Source organism: Carcharodon carcharias, chromosome 5 (assembly GCF_017639515.1).
Source record: "Carcharodon carcharias isolate sCarCar2 chromosome 5, sCarCar2.pri, whole genome shotgun sequence".
Taxonomy (NCBI): Eukaryota; Metazoa; Chordata; class Chondrichthyes; order Lamniformes; family Lamnidae; genus Carcharodon; species Carcharodon carcharias.
The window spans coordinates 65,362,611-65,383,032 of record NC_054471.1 but is presented as its reverse complement, the minus strand read 5'-3'; the positions used below and the strand labels follow the sequence as shown (position 1 = coordinate 65,383,032).

General features: G+C 46.8%; 1 protein-coding gene across 1 annotated transcript in view; it reads right to left on the bottom strand.

Annotated features, from left to right (window-relative positions):
* Positions 1-14,351: 14,351 nt before the first annotated feature.
* smim8 (small integral membrane protein 8) overlaps positions 14,352-20,422 on the bottom strand; it is a 31,401-nt gene continuing 25,330 nt past the window's right edge. The window contains exon 4 of the transcript XR_005943135.1: positions 14,352-14,803. The gene's annotated coding sequence lies outside the window, so the exon portion shown is untranslated. The remainder of the gene's footprint in view (positions 14,804-20,422) is intronic.

Sequence of the window (20,422 nt, the reverse complement as noted above, 5' to 3'; positions counted from 1 at the left end):
AATTGTTTATTCCTGTCTGGCGCAAAAGTAAAACAGGAAAGGTGACCAAACCATGGCTTACAAGGGAAATTAGAGATAATATTAGATGCAAGGAAGAGGCATACAAATTGGCCAGAAAAAACAACAGAACTGAGGATTGGGAGCAGTTTAGAATTCAGCAAAGGAGGACCAAGGGATTGATTAAAAAGGGGAAAATAGAGTATGAGAGTAAGCTTGCAGGGAAATAAAAACTGACTGTAAAAGTTTCTAGAGGTATGTGAAGAGAAAAAGATTGGTGAAGACAAATGTAGGTCCCTTACAGTCAGAAACAGGGGAATTTATAATGGGGAATAAAGAAATGGCTGACCATCTAACTACATACTTTGGTTCTGTCTTCACAAAGGACGACACTAAAAACATATCAGAAATGTTGGAGAACACAGGGTTTAGTGAGAGGGAGGAACTGAAAGAAATCAGTATTAGTAGGGAAATGGTGTTGGGGAAATTGATGGGATTGAAGGCCGATAAATCCCTGGGGTCTGATAATCTACATCCCAGAGTACTTAAGGAAGTGGCCCTAGAAATAGTGGGTGCATTGTTGGTCATGTTCTGAGATTCTATAGACTCTGGAACAGTTCCTACAGATTTGAGGGTAGTTAATGTAATGCCACTATTTAAAAAGGGAGGCAGAGAGAAAACAGGGAATTATAGACCAGTCAGCCTGATGTCAGTAGTGGGGAAAATTCTAGAGTCCATTACAAAATATTTAATAGCTGAGCACGTGGAAAGCAGTGGCAGAATCGGACAGAGTCAGCATGGATTTATGAAAGGAAAATCATGCTTGACAAACCTACTGGAATTTTTTGAGAATGTAGAGTTGATGAGCGGGAGCCAGTGGATGTGGTTTATTTGGGCTTTCAGAAGTCTTTCGACAAAGTCCCACATAAGAAATTGGCATGTAAAATTCAAGCACATGGATTGAGATGGATAGAAAACTGGTTGGCAGACAATGGCAGGCAGTGACTAGTGGGGTACCGCAGGGATTGGTGCTGGGACCCCAGTTATTCACAATATATATTAATGATTTAGATGAGGGAATTAAATGTAATATCTCCAATTTGCAGATGACACAAAGCTGGGTGGGAGGGTGAGCTGTGAGGAGGATGCAGAGATGCTTCAGTGTGATTTGGACAAGCTGAGTGAGTGAACAAATGCATGGCAGATGCAGTATAATGTGGATAAATGTGAGGTTATCCGTTTTTGTAGCAAAAACAGGAAGGCAGATTATTATCTGAATGGCTATAAGTTGACAGAGGGGAATGTGCAACGAGACCTGGGTGTCCACGTACACCAGTTGCTGAAGGTAAGCATACAGGTGCAGCAGGTGGTAAAGAAGGCAAATGGTATGTTGGCCTTCATAGCCAGAGGATTCAAGTACAGGAACAGGGATGCCTTGCTGCAATTGTACAGGGCCTTGGTGAGACCACACCTGGAATATTGTGTGCAGTCTTGGTCTCCTTACCTGAGGAAGGTTGTACTTGCTATAGAGGGAGTGCAGTGAAGGTTTACCCGGCTGATTCCTGGGACGGTGGGACTGACAAATGAGGAGAGATTGAGTCGATTAGGATTACATTTGCTGGAGTTCAGAAGAATGAGGGGGAACTCATAGAAATCTATAAAATCTTAACAGGACTAGATGCAGGAAGGATGTTCCCGATGGTTGGGGAGTCCAGAACCAGGGGTCACAGTCTGAGGGTATGAGGTAGACCATTTAGGACTGAGATGAGGAGAAATTTCTTCACCTAGAAAGTGATGAGCCTGTGGAATTCGTTACCACAGAAAGTAGTTGAGGCCAAAACATTGTACGTTTTCAAGAAGGAGTTAGATATAGCTCTTTGGGTGAAAGGAATCAAAGGGTATGGGGGAAAAGCGGGAGCATGCTATTGAGTTAGATGATCAGCCATGATCATAATGAATGGTGGACTAGGCACGAAGGGCTGAATAGCCTACTCCTGCTCCTAGTTTCTATGTTTCAAAATTTCTCCATCTCTGTAATCTTCCCCAGCACTAAAACTGTTCCCCATCCCAAACTGTCCATTCTCTGAGGCAGTTGTTTGTATATACTCATCTCCCTTCACCTATCCATTACTAGCCTTTAACCAGCTGGGCTCATACTCTGGAATTCCCTTCCTAATATCTTCTGCTTCCCCACCTCCTCTTCCTAATATCTCCTTGTGAGTCAGCCTTAATCCACTTGACAGCACTCACATCGGAGTCAGGTAGCAAATGATTGAAGCAAGCACCTACCTTTAATTCATTCATTTGTATCTTCTTTAATATCTCTATCTCCATTTTCTTGCTCTGTTCAGCCTCAAGCAAAGCCATTTTCACTGCCTCTTCTTTCTCCTTTTTGGCCTGGACAAGCATTTACACAAAAAAAGAGTAATAAGTGCTAATCACTCTGTTCATTTCTTATGAAAAATCATTATATTGATTTTAAATCTTTATGAGTAGAGATCTTTGGCAGCCATCATTAACTATTCACAATCATCTTTCCTCAGTAGGTAAGATTCACTGGGTCTTGGCCATATTCCAAGACAGAGAGACAGTGGCTTGTCCATAAAGAACATCTATTATGGTGCAACACTGATAACAGCCATGGTTATTCTGTGGCTCGGATTATTTTGCCTTCTGTCTGAAGGGGTAAGCGCGCAGCAGTGTGGAGAACTAGTTAGCAAAGTAAAGACATATCCACACGTTATTTACCACTGACAATACAAAGTGAAAGCTGATCAAAATTATGACTTTTCGGCAAAATCCATCCATCAGGAGAATCGCTTTTCCAAAAAGAAAATCTGTTAATAGGTTTATATGTGCAGTATACCTTAACTTTACAGTGTTTTTGGGTTATAAGGGTATATCTTTTTGTTGCCATGATAGGTGGCTCAGAATACTGGGTGGTGATCAATCCTGATAAGTCTCTTCTTGCTTTGCACTACACTTTAAGTTGTAGTCGGGGCTTGAGTTCTAAAGCACACTACTTCAGCTTAATGTTTAAATCCATTTAATTGATGCATTTTAAGTTTGCACAATTTCCTGCAATTTTCATTCAGATTGTGCTGTGTGTTGAGCAAAATTTATAATGGGACCTGGCATGTTTTGGGCTCATGGGAAAGCAGGAACTTGCAATGTTTTCAGAAGAATTTCAGTGAATGGGATTTCTCCCCAACAATGTGTTATTTTCAGTACTATTTTCTCTCGGTTTATTTTTTGAAGTTTTGGCCAAGAATTTTGGCTGAAGCAATTTTACCTGTTGCAATTATAATTTAGAAAATAAGGATCCCTCATTTTGCAGGAGGAAGAATGACAAAAAGGTGTGTTAGGCCAGGTGAGATTGTCCTTATCGATACTGAGGGGATAGGTGAGCAACAGTAAGGAGAGCACTGCAAGAGGGATCCTCAGTGGAGTGGCCATTTTCTAAACTATAATTGCAGCAGCTAAAATGCTACTTACCAAGAGAGACACATCTACAAGTACAGGCGCACCCCCGTGAAAATGCTATAGGACAAAAGTCTTTGCCAGCTCTGATTCACTTTGGAGACTGTGACAGAGTTGTACTGCTTCCTGGAAGGTGATCACCACCACAAAGATAATCAGTCACCACAGCCTTGTACTTTTAAAAATCTGTTTTATCCTAAGCAGCCCAGGAGACATCAGAATTACCGATCAACAGATGCATCAAAGCAGGAGACTGATGTGTTATTTGCCATGACAAAGAGCTTCATCACAGATTGAGAGGCTATTCAATTTGTTTCTCATGACTGAGTTCTTGAAAATCTAGAAATTCACTGAAGGCACCCACATGCTGCTATCATAAAACACTATTGGATCCTTCTCTCCTCTGCCAAAACTGCTCACTATTCCAGGGTCATCTCAGAATGTAAAGTCAGCCTCCAGCTTCGCTTCTCCACTACAAGCTATCTTGAGCATTGCTTAAAAAAGACATGTTGTCGAAACTTTTCGTCTTACACACATCAGGACAATTTGCAAGAATACCAAATGTAAAGGGAACAACAATTTATACTTAGAGGGAGCTGGTTGGTTGGCAAGTGGACTCTGATTGCTTGATGTGTTGCCATGGAGAATGTGCCAGTTAACTGATGACTGATAGCTGCAAAGCTTTGTTTAAATTTAAACCAGGCAGTTTGACTCTGATTGGCCTGGGGAATGAACCAGAGAATGGCTGTAGTCTATTTTGTTTAGTTGAAACAGGTGCTATGTGTCTTTTTTCAGCAAGACTCAAATTCTGTACTACTAAGCGACTATATACAAACCATTTCTTAAATTCCATTCCCATGCCACCTTCTCTATCAGCAAACTTGAGACCGTCCATTCAGCTATCCTGGCTGCTTTCCTCCTTCCTCTAACTCACATGGCCAAACATCCTCTAGGGTTAAAAACAAAAAAACTGCGGATGCTGGAGATCCAAAAACAAAAACAGAATTACCTGGAAAAACTCAGCAGGTCTGGCAGCGTCGGCGGAGAAGAAAAGAGTTGACGTTTCGAGTCCTCATGACCCTTCGACAGAACTTGAGTTCGAGTCCAGGAAAGAGCTGAAATATAAGCTGGTTTAAGGTGTGTGTGTGGGGGGCGGAGAGATAGAGAGACAGAGAGGTGGAGGGGGGGGGCGGTGTGGTTGTAGGGACAAACAAGCAGTGATAGAAGCAGATCATCAAAAGATGTCAACGACAATAGTACAATAGAACACATAGATGTTAAAGTTGGTGATATTATCTAAACGAATGTGCTAATTAAGAATGGATGGTAGGGCACTCAAGGTATAGCTCTAGTGGGGTTTTTTTTACAATGGAAATAGGTGGGAAAAGGAAAATCTTTATAATTTATTGGACAAAAAAAAGGAAGGGGGAAACAGAAAGGGGGTGGGGATGGGGGAGGGAGCTCACGACCTAAAGTTGTTGAATTCAATATTCAGTCCGGAAGGCTGTAAAGTCCCTAGTCGGAAGATGAGGTGTTGTTCCTCCAGTTTGCGTTGGGCTTCACTGGAACAATGCAGCAAGCCAAGGACAGACATGTGGGCAAGAGAGCAGGGTGGAGTGTTAAAATGGCAAGCGACAGGGAGGTTTGGGTCATTCTTGCGGACAGACCGCAGGTGTTCTGCAAAGCGGTCGCCCAGTTTACGTTTGGTCTCTCCAATGTAGAGGAGACCACATTGGGAGCAACGAATGCAGTAGACTAAGTTGGGGGAAATGCAAGTGAAATGCTGCTTCACTTGAAAGGAGTGTTTGGGTCCTTGGACGGTGAGGAGAGAGGAAGTGAAGGGGCAGGTGTTGCATCTTTTGCGTGGGCATGGGGTGGTGCCATAGGAGGGGGTTGAGGAGTAGGGGGTGATGGAGGAGTGGACCAGGGTGTCCCGGAGGGAGCGATCCCTACGGAATGCCGATAAGGGGGGTGAAGGGAAGATGTGTTTGGTGGTGGCATCATGCTGGAGTTGGCGGAAATGGCGGAGGATGATCCTTTGAATGCGGAGGCTGGTGGGGTGATAAGCGAGGACAAGGGGGACCCTATCATGTTTCTGGGAGGGAGGAGAAGGCGTGAGGGCGGATGTGCGGGAGATGGGCCGGACACGGTTGAGGGCCCTGTCAACGACCGTGGGTGGAAAACCTCGGTTAAGGAAGAAGGAGGACATGTCAGAGGAACTGTTTTTGAATGTAGCATCATCGGAACAGATGCGACGGAGGCGAAGGAACTGAGAGAATGGGATGGAGTCCTTACAGGAAGCGGGGTGTGAGGAGCTGTAGTCGAGATAGCTGTGGGAGTCGGTGGGTTTGTAATGGATATTGGTGGACAGTCTATCACCAGAGATTGAGACAGAGAGGTCAAGGAAGGGAAGGGAAGTGTCAGAGATGGACCACGTGAAAATGATGGAGTGGTGGAGATTGGAAGCAAAATTAATAAATTTTTCCAAGTCCTGACGAGAGCATGAAGCGGCACCGAAGTAATCATCGATGTACCGGAGAAAGAGTTGTGGAAGGGGGCCAGAGTAGGACTGCAACAAGGAATGTTCCACGTACCCCATAAAGAGACAGGCATAGCTGGGGCTAGGGTTGTCTCCTGTCCCAGCCTGAATTTTCATCTTTCTCTAGTTTTTCTCCCATTCTTCTACATGCTATTTCTGACATTATCATTCCCATGAGATGCTTCTCCTGCTCTCTCAACCCACCAAAATGCTGACCACCTAACTTCCTTTTCAGCCCCATGTTAGCTGATATTGGAATTAGTTTTCTCTGCTCAGGTGCGGTTCCCTCCGCTTCAAATATGCCATCATCATCCCCTCCTCAAATGACTCGACCCCTCTGGCCTTGCAAACTAACACCCCAGCCCCAGCCTCCCTCTCTTCTCCAAAGTCCTTGAACATGCTGTCACTTCCCTAATCTGTGCCCATCTATCCCACACCTCCTTATTTGGATTACTTTAATCAGGTTTCCACCTCTGCCAAAACATGAAAAAAATCACAAATGACATTCAATGTGACTATGACCAAGGTAGACCATTCCTTTTCACCCTTCACTACATGCAGTCTCTGATAAGGTTAACCACACCATCCTTCTCCATCGCCACCATGGTTCAGTTGAGTGTAACTGCTTCCATTCCTACCTATCCAGCTGTGGCCAAAAAATTACCCGTAACAGCTTCTCTTCCCACTTCTGCATTACCTCTGGGGACACCCCAAGGATCTATCCTTGGCCCCTTTCTATTTCTCATCCACATAGTGCCCCATGGGAACATCATCTGAAAATACAACATCAGGTTCTGTAGGTGCGCTGATGATACCCAATTCTACCTCACCACCTTCTCTCTCAACCTCTTTGTTACATTGCTTGTCTGACATCTAATATTGGATTACCAAATGTTTTTTTTCCAATTAAATGTTGGGAAGACCAAAGCCATTATCTTAAGCTCCCATTACAAACTCTATTCCCGAGTCACTGACACCACTCCCCTCCCTGGCCACTGTGTGAACATGTGTTTGTATGTTTGAATCAGACCATCTGCGACTTTAGTACCCATTTGACCCTGAGCTGAGCTTTTGACCTCATACCTGTTCCATCATCAAGGGCAGAATTTCGCCCATGACAGGCGGGCTCGACAGGGGCGGTTGGGAAGCCGACCACTGCCTGTGATTGGGCTGGAAGGCAATTTCATGCTGGTGGGCCAATTGAGGCCCACCCAGCGTGAAATGCTGAGCGCTGCCTCTGCGGGCGGGGGGAGGATCGTGAGCCAGCCAAGCATGACCTTCACGCGTGCGCACTTCATAATGCCTCAGGGAGATGAAGAGTTATATAAAAAAAAATGAAAATAAAAATGTAATGAAACATGTCCCCGCTCATGTGACCCTGTCGCATGAGCAGGGACATGTTATTAATTAAGTTTTAAATATTTTATTGTATTTTTATTTGCTTTAGGAAACCTCATCACGCCCGTGGATGAAGTTGCCTAAAAAGTGCAAAGGTCGCTTGGCCGTTTTGCCTGCCCGCCAACCATAAGGTTGGGCGAGCAGCGAAAAGTTTAAGTTAATTGATAATTTAATGGCCTTAACAGGCCTTTTAATTGTTGGCGGGCGCACTGTCGACTTCGGTGTGCGCACGCCGAACGAAATATTGCGCAACTGCACGTTGACGTCGAGATGCTCGGCCAACGTCAACATGCATCATTTGATGCTTGAGTGGGTCAGGCGTGGGTCCGCCCACCCACCAAACTAAAAATTTTACCCGTAGTCTGCAAACTGACACTTTCATAACATAGCCCATCTCTGCCATGCATCTGCCCATCTGCTCCTGAAATTCTCAGCCATACATTTGTTACCTCCAGACTTGACTATTCTAAGGCTCTGAAGGCTGGCCTCCCACTTTGTACCCTCCATAAACTTGACATTCAAAACTCTGCTCCTATATCCTGCACCAAATTCCATTCTACCAAAACCCATATGCTCAGTGACCTACAGTGACTCCTGGTCTGGCACTGCCTCGACTATAAAATTCTCATTATTGTTTTCAAATCCATCCATGGCCTTGCCTGTCCCTACCTCTGTAACCTCCTCCAGCCCTAAGCTCCACCAGATCCCTGCGTTTCTCCAATTCTGGCCTCTTACATTTCCTGACTTTAATTTCCCCATCGCTAGAGTGCCTTCAACTGCCTAAGCCCAAAACTCTGGAATTCCCTCCCAAAACATCTCTGCCTCTTTATCTCTGTTGCTTTAATGTATCAGGTGGGAAAATAGGGTTGAATTGCTAAATAGGTAAACATGGGTGAAGTTTTAGAATGTGCGGTGTAAAGGGAACATTTACATTTTAAAATAAACCAGAGTAGATTGAATTCTAAAAAGAGGGTGAAATGTTACACCTAGCCAGAAGAAATTAAGAAACAGTGGGCAGAATTTTACCCTTGGCGTGCAGGACCAGTGCGGGCAGGCAGGCTTCCCGATTGCCGCCCTCGATTAGCAATGCTCCCCGATTTTATGCGGACGAGCCAATTAAGGCCCGCCCAGTGTGATAGGCGGCCTGGAATGTGCGCGGAAGGGCGGGCGGGGGTGGGGACATGATGTCCACCAGGTCCAATGGTGGCCCGGCGGCCGACTCACATGTGGTCTGGAAGGCTGCCACCGCAGGACGCGGAAACCGTAGTAGGTGGACACGGTAGGCGGAAGGGCAAGTCGGCCCCCTGTTTGTCGGACGAGTGCCTGGCAGCCCTCCTGGAGGAGGTGGCAGCACGGAGAGAAACCCTTGACCCCAGGGACAGGAGGAGGAGGCCCCCCACCCCCATCTCAACTTCACAATAAAGGCCTGGGAGGAGGTGGCATCCAGGGTCGGCAGCCACAACGTGGGTGAGGCGCACATGGGTCCAGCGCCAGAAGCACTTCAACGATCTGCTGTGATCGGGAAGGGTGAGTAACGTGTTGGCATGGGTCATTTTGCAGAACAGTTAAGAGCTGCCCATCCTCCCCATGGACCTACCCATGCCCTGGTGTTAGAGTGTGCGTGCCAAATGTCAATGAGGCAGGAGCTGGCCAAGGGGGTGAGCTCTGGCTGCTTGGACTGAGTGCCTTGCGGCTTTGAATTGGCTGAGCCCTGCGAGGTGTTCCTCAGCTGGGGTTGGCCAGGCTGCAATGGCTCTGCAGGTAGATGCTCCTCTGTCCTTTCAGGAGAAAACATTCCATAACAATATTGAGAGGTCGCAGACTGGTGGGGGACCCCCACACATCCTAATCCTCTCACGATATGAGCAGGGGGCCTTGGAGCTGGAGAGGCCCATGCACCTCTGTCAAGCAGCTGCGGTGAGGTTGAGGTGCCAGAGGATGGCAAGAGTGCAGTGCACTGAGGTGAGAATGTCAGTTATTGCAACCATTCCAGTGTAGTCTCTATATTGATGTGAGCCTTGAACCTGGAATTCTCATTGATAGTCGAAAGACGAGGGCACCATGATGCAAATCTCTGTCTCATCAGGGTGCCAGGCATGCTCAGTGACAGGTTCATGCCTTAAACTAATGACATGTCCCTCTTCCCCCTTTTATGCTCACCAGCAGGCGGTCGCCATGAGGAGCCTGAAGACCCACCCCTGACCCCTGAGGACCACCATGCTCAGTATGCACCTGTGTCACACTCTCTCTGTCAAGCAGGCATCAGCACAGATACCAGCACCTCAGTGGGTACATCGCCGTCTAGTCTACTGGTGCACATTGGAGAGGGCACTTCACCCTCGCTTGAGGCTTGAGGTGTAGGTGGAGGCAGAGAGTGCCTGGGCACTGGCAGTCAGAGGACTGCTGGGGACCAGGACAATGCTCAGTTGATGGCTGATGAGGGCCACTGGAGTTGTCCCTCAGGCACCAGATGCTGGAAGTCCTGCAGGGTCTGTGGGAGGATCTGGCGGAGATACATGAGGGAATGCGTGCCATGGTTTCTGTTGTGGCGGAGTCCCTGCGGAGCATGAGCAATGCAATGACCCTCATGGCCAAGCACACTGCCTTCTCCAGGGAAAGAGTGGCGACTCTCATGGAGAGGTTCCTCCAAGGACTCAATCAGGAGTTCCTGGGGTTGCGCTCGGAGCTGCAAGCCCTCACACCGGCAATGGCCTCAGCTGGTCAGTGTCAGTGTGGGAGATGGATTGGGTGCCCAGTATCCCAGCTAATTGCCTGTCCATCAATGGTCAGCAGGGAGGTCCAAAGTGACCTCACGTTGCTGCACGAGCTGCCTGTCATCTTTGTGGGCTCCTCTCATGGGGGTTCCGGATGATGGCGGCAGCTCCTCCACCCCTCTGCCAGTGACCCTGGCATCTGATGAGGCTGCGGCAACTAGGGAGATTCCAGCCGTGACACTGGCCGCTCCATCCTAGGCAGGGCCAGCATACGGTCCACAGGCCAGAGGGCGCCCATCAAGGCCAATAAGACAGCAGAGTGAGCAGGCTGTCTCCAATGCCGATGCCAGCAAGGGGGAAGTACCTAAACGTAGCACTTGCAAGCAAAAACTTAAAGCATTTTAAGCACAACATGGCCTGATCACGTGTGATATTTGGTGCCCCCATTTTTCTTTTTTTTAATGCTGTGATGGAAAACACTGGTCAATGCTAATTTCTGCAACGATTAACATTAACAAGTAAATGATATGTTACTTTGTGCAACTGGCCTCTGTGTGCAGGTTAGGCCAGGATGTTATGATGGATGTGTGTCTCCTGAAACTTTATTGCAAAGGCACATAGTTTATGCTGTTGACCAAGGAACTGGTCGTGTCAGGGATCGAGTCTGGAGTCTGCAGCCCTGGCATATGGTGGCGGTTTTTATTTGATAGATTAGCTGAAGGAGTGTAGGATCCAAGTATCTCGGGTGTCCCTGCCTCCTTGGAGGTGACCCAGGTCAGTATCTATGCCCTCAGTGTTCTCCTCACCATGCTCATCCTCGGACTCACTACTGGACTCAACATCTGTTGCCTGTGCAGCTGCGTCGAGATCCTCTTCCTCCACTGTGTCCCCCTCTTACCAGTGCAAGATTGTGCAGAGCGCAGCATGCAACTACTATCAGTGACACATGATCTGGGGGGTATTGGAGTGCACCCACTGAATGGTCCAGGCTTCGGAAGCACATCTGGAGAGGACCGATGGTTTTCTCTACCACAGCCCTTGTGGAGCCCTGGCTCCTGTTGTACCGTTACTTGGCCTCTGTTCTTGGGTGGTGGAGAGGCGTCATGAGCCACCTTCTGAGGGGATAGCCCTTGTCACCCAGCCATCCATCCAGCCAGGCTGGAGCACTGAAGAGCCCCGGCACCTGGGAGTGCCTCAGGATGTAAGCAGCCTGGGTACCTTGCACAGACTTGCAGAATCTGCATCCTGTGATCACGCACTATTTGCACGTTAATGGAGTAGAAGCCTTTCCTGTTGACGAAGGCATCGGGCTCACTCACTGGCACCTTGATGGCCACATGTGTGTAGTTGATTGCACCCTGGATGTGGGGGAGCTGAGCAACCACTGCAAAGCCTCTGGCTTGCTCAGCCTGGCCGGTCTCATCCGTACGGAAATGAATGAAAGTCAATGCATGCCTGAATAGAGCTTCTGTCACCAGTTTGATGCAACTATGGACAGCTGAAAGGTCCCCCACTGACCCCTGGAAAGAGCTGGAGACATGGAAGTTGAGGGCCACCATGACCTCCAGTGCCACTGGCATGGGGTGTCCATCCACATAGTTGAAGCTGATCTCAAGGCCGATCCTCAGACAGAAGGAGGTCACTGTGAGCCTCCTTCGGCATTGCGCCTCAGACATATTGAGGTAGCTGCATCGCTGCCTGTAAACCCTGGCTGCAGGATATTGGCATCTTCTGCAGCCCCTTTAGCCTTGGACTTCCTTTTGGCCCTGCGCCCCTTGTGCCTGCACCTCTTCTCCCACATGTTGCTCCCCTGGAAGTTGCATAGGAACACCTGCCCTCCTCTCCCTTCTGTCCCTCTCTTCCTCCTCAGAGGAGGTGCCTCCTGGAGACCACAATCCCCATTCCAAGAGTAAGGGAAGGTTGTCTGATACCTGGAAGGGTCCACACGGTGCGAATCCTCTGGGGGCCTAGAAAACAACACTGAGACCTGAACTGAAGCCTCTAAATTCTCTGAATTCAGCTCTGAAGCGAAATGAAGCTGTCCTGTTCACAGAAGCGACCAGCAGTGAATGATATCCTAAAGTCCACACTAATCGCTTTGACAAGACCACCACCCCTCTTATCCTGCCCGTGGATGAGGTTCTGAAAATTGTGCCCTATTCACCTGCCCATTTTGCCCATGCGACAGCCTAAAAATCGCATGAGCTACGTAAAGTTGGAGACAATTGGTGTCTCAAGGGCCTTAACTGACCACTTAATTAATGGCAGGCATGCCTCCATCTCCATCATGTGCCCGCCTAGTGAAATATCATGAGAGTGCGCGTTGACTTTGGCACGCTCGGTCAATGTCAACATGCTTTATTTAATGCTTGAGTGGGTCGGGTGTTTGCCTGATCACCAAGCTAAAAATTCTGTCCAGTGTGTTTATTTTTCCCAAAGATTACTGGTAAAATTAGTACTATGATAGATTTTTATTATTGGAGTTAATTTTTATTATTAGAGAGGTAAAGTCCAAAGACAGAGTGAAACAATTGGAATTTGCATTCAAAGGGGAAAATATGTATTAAGGAAAGAAGGCTTTGTGTAAGGGCAGGCATTTTAGGATCTACACATGTGAAAAGCCTCTGGCATCTAAGCCTCAAGCTGCTGTCTGCAAGAATTGAAGTTAAGAAAACTCACTTTGAATTTGACTGTTCAGGGTATCATGTTATTTTGCCTGTGTCTTTTAAAAATCTATGTGTTTTTACTGCTGCCTTAACGGAGGTGTAACTGGGAGTTAGATTAATCAGAGGAGCTAGGAGTTATCATAGTAGTAATTTGCTGACGTATGCCTGAGCTTAAAATTATTTCTTTTATTAATAAATATTTAATTTAGTTTTGTAAAAACCCTCTAAGAATCGGTGGACTTACTACTGAATTCAGGCACGCATTTCGAAATAAATATACAAATTGCAAAAAAGTTGTGGCAGTTGTTTCAAGTTTCCCTTTGGGATTTGAGCAGCTCAGCATTTACCATCAGCTGTGCCATAACACCCTCATATGTTTGTCTAGCTTCTCCTTAAATGTGTCTATACTATTCACTTCAATCACTGCTCCTTTGAATTTTATAAGCTCCTCCACACAGTTCCACAACATATGTGAATCACAAAGCTTTCTACTACATTGACAGGCATGTCATCTGTGACAACATCATGTTTCCAAGGCAGCAGTCACACTGCCTTCATTTTAAGGAAACCCACTTGGTGCCTGATAGAGCGAGAAGACTTCAAGGATAGATCGTAAGAAACATAAGGTGCCTTCTTCAGGCCTGGCTTCTGACATCTGTGAAACTCCCATGGACAGCAGCAGAATGCCAACACACTGAAACTCATGCAACCCAGGATCATAATCAAACACACAAGAGGCACAATAATATACCAAAGTAGCTTTTTGATTAGGTGAAGAGTATACAATTTAAACTGTGAGTAGACCCATTTGTAGGGGCCGCAAATTGCACTATGAAGGTTGCCACATTTCTTTCATATACTCTGTGCAAACACCATGGAGCAACATTGTCACTGATAGCTGTAACTTGAAATCAAAGTAGAAACCTATGGTAAGACTATGCTGACACAAAGTAAAGTACATTAAAGTAAAGAAGGTGTGGCTACCCCCTTCACATATAAATGCTAAAGCTTTGAAATGAAATTAAAGCATCTCTGAAGCCTTCCAATTTGTAATTACAGCATGGTGGGACACAGTTTACTCAACACTACCTTACATAAACATACCTACACATTGATTTTACTGGGATATATTTCCCCTCTAACATTCCCCGCAAGAAATCAATCTTTATTATCTGTGCCTAAGCTGCAATTTTCAGCATTCTGATTGACCCTGGCAGGATGAAGAAGGATGATGTTAAGTCTAATCCTCCCTCACCACTAATAATTTATACCCTCTTCTAGACAGGCCTTCTGGATGCCAATCAGGAATAGGAACCCTTTCAAAGCATGGACACAGTTCAATTGTAGTCAATTACTGTCTGAGGTAAATAATAGCAGCTCAGAGATCATACCTGGGATCTTTCTGGTCTGCTTGTCTCAATTTCTCACTGCCTTTACCCACTGAGTAAAGCCCTATACATATTAAGATTAATAGTGATTCATATACTTATTTTTTACACAGACACTTGAGAAAGATATATCACGTAAATCTATTATTAAAGAATCTTCTTTCAGTTTGATCCAATTTCCTTCCCCCTCTTTTCTCTTTTTTCAGTGTCAAATCTCAAATCCTAAATCTGTGCTGTTTCATCCTTCAGAAGTGATGTTTGGTCATTTCTGCTGGAAATATGTGTGTTGGGTGGGGATGAAATTGGAATCAGCTGTGATGCCCCTCTTGATGGAATAGCTCCGCAATACTCCATGTGCTGCCAAGCTATTGCAGCAAGAGATGTTTCACAGTTGAGTTCATAACATAGGCACACCGATGAATAGTGGACATTTGGGTAACATATCAGACAGTGAGCAGCGCTAATGCTTTTAGAAAAGGAGGGGACGAGAGAAAATTGGGAATGGAAAAAGATGTAACTTTTATACCCAATATAAAATTGCTGCTCTTGTTTCCTCCACATTCTGCTTCTGTTCACCAGCAGCCTCTTCCATGTATTGTTGATGAATCTGTGATCCCAGTTCTGTAGTTGTAGAAAAACAATATTTTAATGAATGAATCTATGAAATTATATAAGATATGAGCACCAAACATATTCATGAAGCAAAGGTAAACAGGATACTGTTTGTGCTTAATGGAGAGGTGTGCAAAATGCGTGAATGATTTGCTGTCACCTGTTCTATGCTACTGTTCAAGGCATATTTATACCCAGAATATCTTAGCACAAGCAGCGGAAATTGAACAATTGCAACAAGAGGAGGAATGCTAAAGGATACCGGGAAAAGCTGGAGTGCTGTAATCAATTTGAAGTAGATATTGCCAATGCAGAGATAATGCAGGCACAGTGGGCTAGTGTAAGATCAATGATTCTGTGGCCTGGATTTTACCCTTGACATGTGTGTGCGATTGGTGGGCCCACGACCGCGATTTCATGCTGGCTGGATATTTAAGGCCTGCCCAGTGCGAAATGTGTCTTCCCAATGGTCAGGAAGGGTGGGGGGGGGAACTGGGGGGAACTGGCGGGGGAGGGGGGGGGGGGATGTGGTAGGAAGGTTGGGGGGGACCAGTCCAATGGCGACCAAGAGAGCGGTTTAAAAACGGCACAGGCAGCTCCTTGAAGGCTGCTAGTGAAGAACATATCTTCTGTGCTCTGGACAGTGAAGCAATGGCTTCAACAGCAGCTGGAGATGCCAGGCAGGAGGGCAGGTTGGGTGGGCACTGAGCCCCCCCCATTTTTCAGACAGGTGCCTCATGGTGCTCTTGGTGGAAGTGGTTGCCTGGAGGAACACCCTCGTCTCCAGAGATGGAAGGAGGAGGCCACCGCACTAGACAAAAGAAGCTTTGGAGGGGGTGACAGCCCAGGTCAGCAGCCATGACGTTGTGCGGTGCAGATGGGTGCAGTGCCGCAAAAGGTTCAACAACCTGCTGCGCTCAGTAAGGCTGCATGCTGTGCTGGCATGGATCAATGTGGTGAAGTGTTAAGGTCTGGCCGTCACCCTGTGGAGATCAGGGGTGTTAGAGTTTGAATGTCAACTGTCAATGACACTGGAGCTGGTCAAGGGGGTGAGCCCTGGCTGCTTGGACTGGGTGCCTTGCGTTCCAAAGCCACGACTCGGATGTGTCCTGCAAGGTGCTCCTCAGGTGGGGTTGGCCAGGCTACAATGGCGCTGCAGCTAGAGAGTGGACTAATCCATGCTCCTCTGTCCTTTCAGGAGAAGCCTCCTAATCCTGAGCAGATATGAGCAGGGTGCCTTGGAGCTGGAGAGGTGCCACGCACCTTGTTCAGCCGGTCGTGGAGAGGCCGGGATACAGACAAAGGTAAGAGTTGAGTGCACAGGGGTGAGACTTTTGGATGGTGCAAACATTCTTGTGTAGTCTCTTCATTGATGGGAACCTCAAAACCGGATTCCCCATTAATCATTGAAAGATGATGTCACCATGATGCAGATCTCCATTGTCTCACCAGGGTGCCTGGCATACACAGTGATAGTGTGGTGGCTTTAACTAATGACATGTCTTTGTTCTCCCTTAGATTCACCAGCACGCACTCATTCGCAGGACCCAAAAGAGCCACCCCTGACACCAGAGGACCGCCAGGCTTCAGCTGCACCTGTGTCATGCACTGCTTTGACCTTCATGGCTGAGTGCACAGCCTCCTCCATTGAGAAAGTGGCGACTCTCATGGTGAGGCAACTCCAGGGACAGAATCAGGGGTTCCTGGGGTTGCACTCTGACCTGCAAACCCACAGGCAATGACCTCAGGCGGTCAGTGCTAGTGTGGGAGATGGATGAGGCACCCAGTATCCCAGCTAGGTACCTGTCCATCAATGGCGAAGAGGGAGGCAGCAGCTCCCTTGTCCCTCTGTCAGTGACCATAGCACCTGATGAGGCTGTGATGACTGGAGAGATGCCAGCTGTGGCACTGGCTACTCCGTCACAGGCTCCACTGGCCAGAGGACGATTGCCAGGGCCAACAAGACAGCAGAGTCAGCAGGCTATCCTCAATGCTGTGGCCAGTGAGTGGGGGGGGGTGGTGGGGTGGGGGTGGTGGGGGCACCAAGATGTAACACTCACAAACATTAAGTTTAAGGCACCATGAGCACAAGAGGGACTGGTCACGGGTGATCTTCTGTTCTGTAATGTTTTGTTTATGCTCATTGGTGTAGAAGTGAACACCAGAGATGGTAATGTTAATTTGTTTTGCTTGTGAAAATTACATAAATTTTGTTTTTGTCGTGATGGCCTATGTTTCATCTTTTTTGTTGGTGCAGCGTATGCCAGTATGTAATGCTGGACGTGAATGGCTCTAAATTTTATTGCAAAGGCATTGAGTGGACTTTGGGTTCAAAGGAAAGGGTCATTTCAGACATCTGGGAAGGAGGCAGCAGCCCTCGCATGAGGTGGAAGATCTTTGGCAGACTAGCTGAATGAGCATTGGATCAAAGTGTCCTTGGTGTCCTTGCCTACCTGAAAGATACAGAGGTCTGCCTCCACATCCTCAATTTTCTCCTCACTGTGCTCCTCTTCTGACTCACCACTGGATTCATCCACTGTGGCCTGTGGAGCTGCCTCAAGATCTTCTTCCTCCAGTGGGTCCACCCTTGCCAGTGCCAGATTGTGGAGAGTGCAGCATGCAACTACTATCAGTGACACACAATCTGTGGGGTATTGTAGTGATCCCCTTGAACATTCCAGGCATCGGTAGCGCATCTTCAGAAGACCTATGGTCTTCTCTATCACAGCCCTTGTGAAGGCACGACTCCGATTATAATGCTGCTCTGCCTCTGTTCTTGGGTGGCAGAGAGGTGTCATAAGCTACCTTTTCATTGGATAAACCTTATCACCCAGCAGCCATCCATCCAGTCGGGCTGGAGCACTGAATAGCCTCGGCACCTGGGAGTGACTCAGGATGTAAGTGTCATGGGAGCTGCCAAGGTCCCTGCACAGATTTAAAGGATCTGCATCCTGTGGTCACACAACTATCTGGATGTTCATGGAGTGGAAGCCCTACCTGTTGACGAAGGCACCCAGCTGACCCGCTGGCACCTTGATGACCACATGTGTGCAGTCGATTGCACCCTGGACGTGGGGAAGCCCAGCAATCACCGCAAACCCTCTGGCTCACTCAGCCTGGCTGGCCTCGTTCATATGGAAATGAATGCATGCCATTACCTGCCTGAACAGACCTTCTGTCACCAGCTTGATACAACTATGCACAGCTGATTGGGAGACTCCACAAAGATCCTCCAATGACCCCTGGAAAGAGTGGGAGGCATATAAGTTAAGGGCCACGGTGACCTTCAGAACCACTGGCTTGGGGTGTCCACCAACGCAGTTGGAGGTGATCTCAGGCCCAATCATATGACAAATGGAGATCACTGTCTCCCTGGCATTGCACCTTGGACATATTGAGGGAGCTGCACTGCAGCCTGTAAACCCTGGAAGCAGGGTAGTGGTGTCTTCTGTGACCCCTTCTGACATGGACGCTGCGCCCCTTGTGCCTGTGCCTCTCCCCTGGAAGCTGCATAGGGACACCTGGCCTCTTCTCCCTTCTGCTCCTCTCTTCCTCCTCAGAGGGGGTGGGTGCCTCCAGCAGAGAGCACCATGCCCATTACCAGGGTTACAGAAAGCTGTCTGATATCTGGAAGGGTCCACATGGTCAAAATTCTCCGGGGGCCTTGGAGACACCAATGAGTCCTGAAATGAAGCCTAGAAATGCTATAAATGAAGCTCAGAACAGAAATGAAGCTGTCAAGTTCAAATAAGCAACCAGCAGCAAACTATCTCCTAAACTCCTCACTACTCACAATGGCAATGCTGCTGATCCTTTTTATCCTGCCCTTGGATGAGGCTTTGCAAAATGTGGGCTGCCCGTCTTCCCATTTTGCTTGTACGACGAGTGTGAAATCACATGGGCAATATAAAATCTGGATCAATTGGCTTTTTAATGGCCTTAAGTGACCTTTTAATTATTGGTGGGCGTGGCGCTGACACCCACACGTGCCCACCGATCTGAAGATTGCGCACATGCGGGATGATATTGGGATGCTCGCCCGATGCCTTCTCGCACTATTTTATATGTGATTGGGTCAGGTGCGCACTTGCCCGTGAGTCGTAAAATTCTGTCCCATGTAATACGTGCATCAAACTGCAACTAAAAGAGAATGTCAACTGATTAGAGTGAATTTCAAATTTCAAAGCTATGAGTACAGAACAACATATCTACCAACATATATGAATTAGGAGCAGGAATAGGCCACTTGGCCCCTCAAGCCTGCTCTGCCATTCAATAAGATCTTAGCTGATCTGAATGTGACCTCAGCCTCACTTTCCTGCCTACTCCCGATAACCTTTCACCCCCTTGTTAATCAAGAATCTATCTAGCTCTGCCTTAAAAATATTCAAAGACTCTGCTTCCACCACCTTTTGAGGAAGAGAGTTCTAACTCACAACCCTCAGGGAAAATAATTCTCCTCATCTCTGTCTTAAATGAGCGACCCCTTATTTTTAAACAGTGATTCCTTTTCTAGATTCTCCTGCAAGAGGAAACATCCTCTCCACATCTACCCAGTCAAGACCCCTCAGGATCTTAAAGGTTTCAATTAAGTCACCTCTTACTCTTCTAAATTCCAGTGGATACAAGCCTAACCTGTCCAGCTTATCCTCATAAAACAACCTGCCCATTCCTGGTATTAGTCTAGTAAACCTTCTCTGAACTGCTTCTAACGCATTTACATCTTTCTTTAAATAAGGAGACCAGTACTGTGCACAATACTCCAGATGTGGTCTCACCAATGCCCTGTACATCTGAAACATAATCTCCCTATTTGTGTAATCAATTCTCCTCACAATAAACAATAACATTCTATTAGCTTTTCTAATTACCTGCTATAGCTGCATACTAACCTTTTGTGATTCATGCGCTAGGACACCCAGATCCTTCTGAATCTCAGAGCTCTGCAATCCCTCACCACTTGGATAATAAGCTTCTTTATAATTCTTCCTGCCAAAATTAACGATTTCACATTTGCCCACATTATACTCCATTTGCCAGACCTTTAGCCATTTACTCAACCTATCCATGTCACTTTGTATTCTCCTTCCGCTCTCTTTACAATTTACTTTCCTACCTATCTTTCTGTCGGCAGCAAATTTAGCAACTATTCCTTCGGTCCCTTCATCCAAGTCATTTATATAAATTGTTAGAAGTTGAGCCCTCAGCACTGATTCCTGTGGCACACCACTCATCACATCCTGCCAACCAGATAAAGACCCATTTATGCCAACTCTCTACTTCCTGTCAGCTAGTCAATTTTCTATCCATTCCAATGTTACCCCTACACCATGAGCTTCTATATTCTGCAATAACCATTGATGTGGCACTTTATCAAATGGAAATTCTGGAAATCTAAGAACAGTACATCCACTGGCTCCCCTTTATCCAGAGCACATGTGACTCCATCAATGAACTCCAAAAAATTGGTTAAACATGATTTTCCTTTTACAAAACCATGTTGACTCTGCCCTATTGGCTTGAATTTTTCTAAGTGCCCTGCTATAACATCTTAAATAATAGCTTCTAACATTTTGCCAATGACAGGTGTTAGGCTAACTGGCCTATAGTTTCCTGCTTTCTGTCTCC